Source organism: Lottia gigantea, assembly GCF_000327385.1.
Source record: "Lottia gigantea unplaced genomic scaffold LOTGIsca_34, whole genome shotgun sequence".
Classification (NCBI taxonomy): Eukaryota; Metazoa; Mollusca; class Gastropoda; family Lottiidae; genus Lottia; species Lottia gigantea.
The window spans coordinates 2,047,158-2,053,797 of NW_008709146.1; positions in this window are offsets into that span (position 1 = coordinate 2,047,158).

Here is a 6,640-nt window from a genome sequence, read left to right on the forward strand (position 1 = left end):
ATAATCTATTTAAATATTCCTCTAAAATTTACTTTCAAGAGTCAAGAAAAGCCATTTTAATTTCAAACTCAAATAATTATACACACAGATGGACTTTTTGATAGTGAGTTGTGAACACTGTTACTAATTAGCTTAGCTAAACAACTCCTGTTTCTGAGACTAAGATGGTGAATCTGTCCTTTTACGTTCAATCAAGTAAAACCAAAAAAGAAACCAATTCTCATTAGCATATAAATACTAAAACCAATTATCTTTAAGAAAAAATGCTCGATATTCCATGAAATATAATATAGATGTGAAGAACAAAGAGAATATCTTCTACAGGAAGTCAAACAATACAATTAAATTCTCTCTCCACTAATCAGAATTTTAATGATCACATCTTGTTAGTTTAATAATAATCTATTCATACGTCTGTCACATAAAAATTCATCTACTCTACACAAATTTCAATAATTGTGAAACATATTTCAAAATAATTGCTGCAAATTGAAATATATCAAATAATGATGGAACTTCAACCTTTAAAGTCAACGACTGATTACTGAGCAGAAGAAAATCATAAAGAACAGAGCTAAGACTTTATATAGAAGAGAGAGACTGAGGACCAACTTGGGGCTAATATCATATTTATTAATATCGCTTGAAAATCTAAGGACACTGATCACTGCAAGAGAACATGATTTGCTATACAGCTTGAGCTATTCCTGGTTCTAGTGCAGCGAGTCTTCAAATTCTATACATAAAAGACATTTCAGAATAAGTCGAAAATTAAAGCTGGAACCACATCATGGTTTCACGCTATCTGCTCAAAATGCATGAGTAAAATTCCGTAAGTGATTCCACCAAGTCACAAAACCATTAGAGATCATATTTGATTTTCAGGGTTAGAAGCAAAATGATTGAAGACATAAAACTTATAAATCCAATCAACATTATCAATCAAAACAAAAATAATGGTGAAGGCATTATTATGAGTTTATACCAACATTATCTACTCTCAAATAAAATATGGGAAGTGGAAAGTCAACATATTAAAATGGTGTAAAATACACAGTAAATGTTATATTAAAGCCACACTACTTCACAGAATCATGTGGTCCCCTAAATGAAAAGAACGGAGTGTTAATCCTGCTCTTCTGCAATTAATTTGACTTAAGAATATGGGCAATGCCATACAGAGTGTAATGAGGGAAATTAAGCATATTCTTTTTTGATTTCTAACTGTTGAGAAAGCTTTAATTTGCACAGTTTGTACCTAGGGACTCGGTTTATTGTCCCATCTGAATGACTGCACAAGCACTGACAAGGGGAAACTGGTTTGAAAAAAATCCCAAGGTATTATCTCGAACTATGCTAAGATTGAACCCGGGTCCTTCAGGATAGTGAGCAAGCATTCAACCCACAGCGGCTACAATGTAGTCTTCTAAGGGCAAGACAGTGATAAGCTTAAATTGAAATTTAATTGAAATTTAATTGAAAGTTGTCTTACATGTCCTGCCTGTTGAAAATATCTACAGAAGGAACAGTCCCTTATGAGCGCCAATGTTCCAAAATTTCTTAAGTTTTTGTTATCAAACTCAGAGTAGCAAGCCAGCATGAGCATGTCATTTTAATACAATCCAAATTGTTGACTCACAATCATTATCTTAATCTGTGATATTATGAGGTTCTTATACAATATCACAATCCCCTACCATCATGTGAACTAATGACATTTTCAGACTAAAAGCATCAATTTCATTTCATATTATTATCAGACAGTAGCTGCCATGTATAAACCTTTCCTGCTTACTAACATGATAGACAAAAATCATTTAATAGGATTTATTTAGTAAAAACTGAACTGAGGCGAATGATAGAGAATTTAAATTTCATTAACCTTGTCACTTGTGTCTGCTTTCAAAAATCTTTACTTTCTGGCTTAAAACGTAACATCATCTTGAAATAGACCCTAAATCACATTTCATAGAATTCTCTTGAGATAAAATTTTACTGGTTGAAAAGTCCTATAATCAAAATGGTTTTAATGTTGGCATTCATAAAGTCCAGCTATATTGGGTTATTTTTGTAGATGAATCCTTTACAGCTGGATCTGGACATCAGGAAACTCCCCTAGCCTGCTATTTCTTTAGCAAAAAGGCTAGAATGTGGATGTAAATATGGTTTCAATTATTGATAGTGAAATTAGACAGTCACAAGACAGAAAAAATTAGTTTCTTTTTTTGAAAGCAATGGATTTTTACATTTTCCCTTTTTGAACAACTTTTTTCAATTGATATTTTCATAGAGTTCTTTAAGAACATAGTGAAATCTGGTCAAATGTTGTTAAGGTTTGGTTGTGTTATGTAGGCCTATCTGTATCAGTCCCTTATCTTAGAGTTAAGAGTTCATGTCAGAATAAACTTTCCACTTAACATTACAAGGATATAAATAATGGAATCTATTTCACAGAGAAAACATGATGGTGACAAAATGTCTGAATATTTTATTCCTAAGATAAGGTGGAATAATAGAAAAGATTTTTTTTTATCAATTTATTTATTTATAAAAGATTTGTAAAAACTGACTGACAATTTGTCCTTAAGAATTATTATATTAGTCAAATTTAAACTCTAGTTTAACTTTTGCCATGTTTCGCCCTCATGATAACACAGAAGAAATTTTGCAATTTCTACTTTACAACTATCTGCAGGCTGTTGTAATTTCATAGATCAATCAAATACTCATATAATCAGAGTGGTTAAGGCGTACTGACCAATCATTAGCAATCAAATACACTTGACTCACTACAAAAAAATATCACTGCAGAATCAGAAAATACATAAATCAAACACATTAATAAAAAGAATATCTATGTATCTTATCTTCATTTGAATAAATCTATAATTATGAAACACATAGTGACTTAAAACAAATTGATCAAGGCTATAAATCAGAAGTTGTAAATAGGAGGTTTAAAGAGATATAAACACCACTTGTTTTAGATTAGGCATCATAAACAAACAGAATATTTAATGTCCACAAATAAAATCCTGTTTTTAAACTCATTTTATTGTGTATAATTACAAATTCATTATCACAAAACTCTTGAACATAGTTATGGCCTGCTTTATGTGAGCATTTGACCTCAGATTTTTTCACCAATCTAATAAGGTTTATTCTAATATAATCTATGAGAGAATGTCACCTTTTATACATTTTTATGAATAAGGTGGGTGTCAATGCCCTTATAGTGCAATATTGACAAAGGGTCCTTTGTGTCCCTTTCACCATCAAATGAATATCAATGTCATTCAATAACATTATTATTACGAGGGGGACTGAAAATTTCATAGGCTGACTCGAAAGAAGTTATGCCACAGCAATGAAACCTGGTATACATTAAATTCAACAATTTCAGAGTCTGCCTATGAACTTTTCAGTCCCCCCTCATAATAATAATGACAAGGAATGGCATTGATATTTTCACCTTTGTATCTGTATACACACATTACACATTACTTCAAGACATTAAGTTCAACTCCACCGAACAAGTGTAAAAAATCTTTAAGGCCACATTGCATGCATCTTGTTCTCTTAATCTTCATTTGAAGAATATTTCTAATTAAGAGATGGAATAAATACATTTTTCTGCTTGCGCAAAATGTTTTATAGACCATTTCTGCATTCAATAATGCAAAATAATTTCAACTGAAAATACCATAGCTCCTTTAGTTTTCAACTGATTTATATGAACCTTAGCATGTTGCATTATAAAAAGATTGAAATCTTACAATTTTATGTCTTTTAAGTCTGAATGAAATTTTTACAATTATACAATTAGTTAGAATGAAATTTGAATGATAGTTATGGCCCTTAGCCTGAAATATTGAAAATGTTGTATTACCAGCAGCATGCCAACTTTATCTACTACCTTTAATTAGCTGTTACCTTGTATAAGAAATACAACCATTTTGACATTCAAATTTGCAATTGAGTAAATTGATTAGAAAAAAACATTCATTGATCATGAAATGTGATTAAATTACTACAAAAAAAACATAATTCAATTTACGTTATCTAACTAATTCTTATACCTTTTAACAGATCTAGACATGTGTTAAATCTTGTTTTTAATATTATAGATAACTGAATTTTCAAATTGGCCTACTCCTCCAGGGTCTAAACAGAACAAGGTCAATAACTCCAAATAATTATTATAATTTTCAGAAGGATTCATCCATAAGAGTTAAAAAAAAAATTCATTCAAACCTGTCTAGAATTGGGTCTTTTAGATTATTTATAAGCTGATCAACAAATTGAACCCAGCCAATACATCATTCATGTGCTAGTGCTAGTCCTAGGATGAAAATTTGTCTGATCATCATGAAAATGAATATTTATTATCCATTGCTGTCTCATTTATTTAAGATTCTACAAGAACTAATAAGGATAAGTTATCTAAAACTGACTCAAACACTAATTAAATAAATTAAATGAAAAACATCAAATTAAGTTAGAAGGCTTACTTGAAAAAACTTGAGATGAATCATTAAAGATTTCTGCATCAAAAAGTTGTTTCTATTATTTGCTGACATGACAACAAGAAGAAGTGAACAATGGGATGTCTGCAGTCACAATGAACATGAACATGTGTCTAGAGGTCTCTAACCCAGGCTGATTTCAGCTCACCCCTTATCTGTGAATGTTACCTTTGTCTTAATTTCTAGAAAATTCTTAATATTCCTGACTAAAGTTCAATTTTAGCCTTCAAAACCCTGAACAACTGAACTTTAATCAAGAATTGGTAACATACATACTGAAAGTTGAGTGATTGATTTGAATCAAACTCAATGATAAAAGGATTTAATCAACTCAAACATTTCAAATTGTTGACCACAAATTTGGACACCAAGGTAACAAAGTCCCTCTTTAAAGCTGTCTAAAAATCCACCCTGAAAGTCATTGGTATATAGAAAATATCACAATACATTATAGGTATGACCCTTTTATCATCAAATATATTTGTAATGTCATCATTATTGATGTTTACCCTACTATAGATCCTCTGGATTTGATGAAACAAAAACCTGTAGCCTCTTTCACATCTACAAAAAAAAGTGTAGCCAATGAAAAATACATAGGATACTTATTCAGAATGTGTATATATATATATTTCTATTAATACAAAATATTGGACAATTTGTTGTTTTGAAGATAAAACCCCATTGTTCTGGACTTGCAATTGTGATGAGCTCCTTATCTCTTGAAGAAATATATTCAACTTACATATTATATTCCTGGTTGTTGATAAAATATTGAATATTAATTGTTAATATAGATATCCTGAAAGCTACAGGTCTGACCTTATATAAAGTTTAATCAATGTTACACAGGAAACAGCTGGTAAGATTTAACATCACCCACTAACCATTTATATATTCAATCTTAAATTCTTTTTTCTTTATAATCTAAATAGTCATAGTAATATGTAGGTCCTATCATCTGATACATGGTCCTAACAACATTGCAAGTGATGCTGGCCTCTCATCATTTGCTATAACCGTCTTCATTAGCCCACATGGTGCCGAATAGTGGGACGTAAAACTTCATTTCATTTCATTTCATCATTTGCTATTAGGCTTACGTACTCATAACATGTGTTTGAAATATATTTGTCAATCAATCTTATTAGAATTTTTTTTTCCCAAAATACTATCTTCAAAACAGAAATCATACTTAAGCACAGTCATAGTCGATATATCATTTCCTGTTCAAAATCAAAAATCAAAAAAATTTCAATATTCGAGAATTCAACCCTTTAAGGTACCTTGAATTGAATTAATTATTTTGGAACAATTAGATTGTTTTTAGTGGAACTGCCTGAACTACAGGCAACTGAACAAAAATTGGAATGCAAATCGATGTTATCAGTGTCCCTTTTTTCTCATTACAATCTTTTTTACACTGAAGACTGAACAACCATGACTTTCATCAGAAAATTAGAACAAGTCAATTAAGCACATGTAGTAGTCTAATTATAGCATATTAATTGATACGAAGATTCACCCTCCCTTAGAATAATTACAATAGATTTCAATAAATCATTCAATTGACAGACTAATCAATTTATTGACATTCTAATAATATGGTAAGTAATTAGGTTTTATGTTGTAATCAGCATGAGGCAAATCAAATCAGAGATACTCATTTAGTTGAAATGTATCAAAGAAAAAAAAGTAAGAAAGAAGTAAACAAGTCATCCAAGTTCACAAGGGATCCTATTTACCAGCTGGTCTTAGTCTGGTCCTCTTGGCATTGATCTTTCCTTGATTATCCTTACCAATATACAACTGGGTTGACTAGAATTATGAGACTGCGATTAGAACCTGTGAACACTATTTGTGCAATGTAACCAAGTAAATGACATTTAAAGAGCCAACACTAATTGACTGTGCTACAGAACGCCTGGTTCTAATACTTGGATCTGATATAATTTCTCTAAAACAGATTCTTTTGTGTGAATAACCCTTGTTTTCAGGATTAGGCCCAAGGTCAGCTGTTTTACACATTATCATAAGACAAAAGTCAACTTGAGTACAGAAGTCTTTGTTACTGTCATTTAGTCAGAAAAAAACACCAGGAGACTATTTAGATC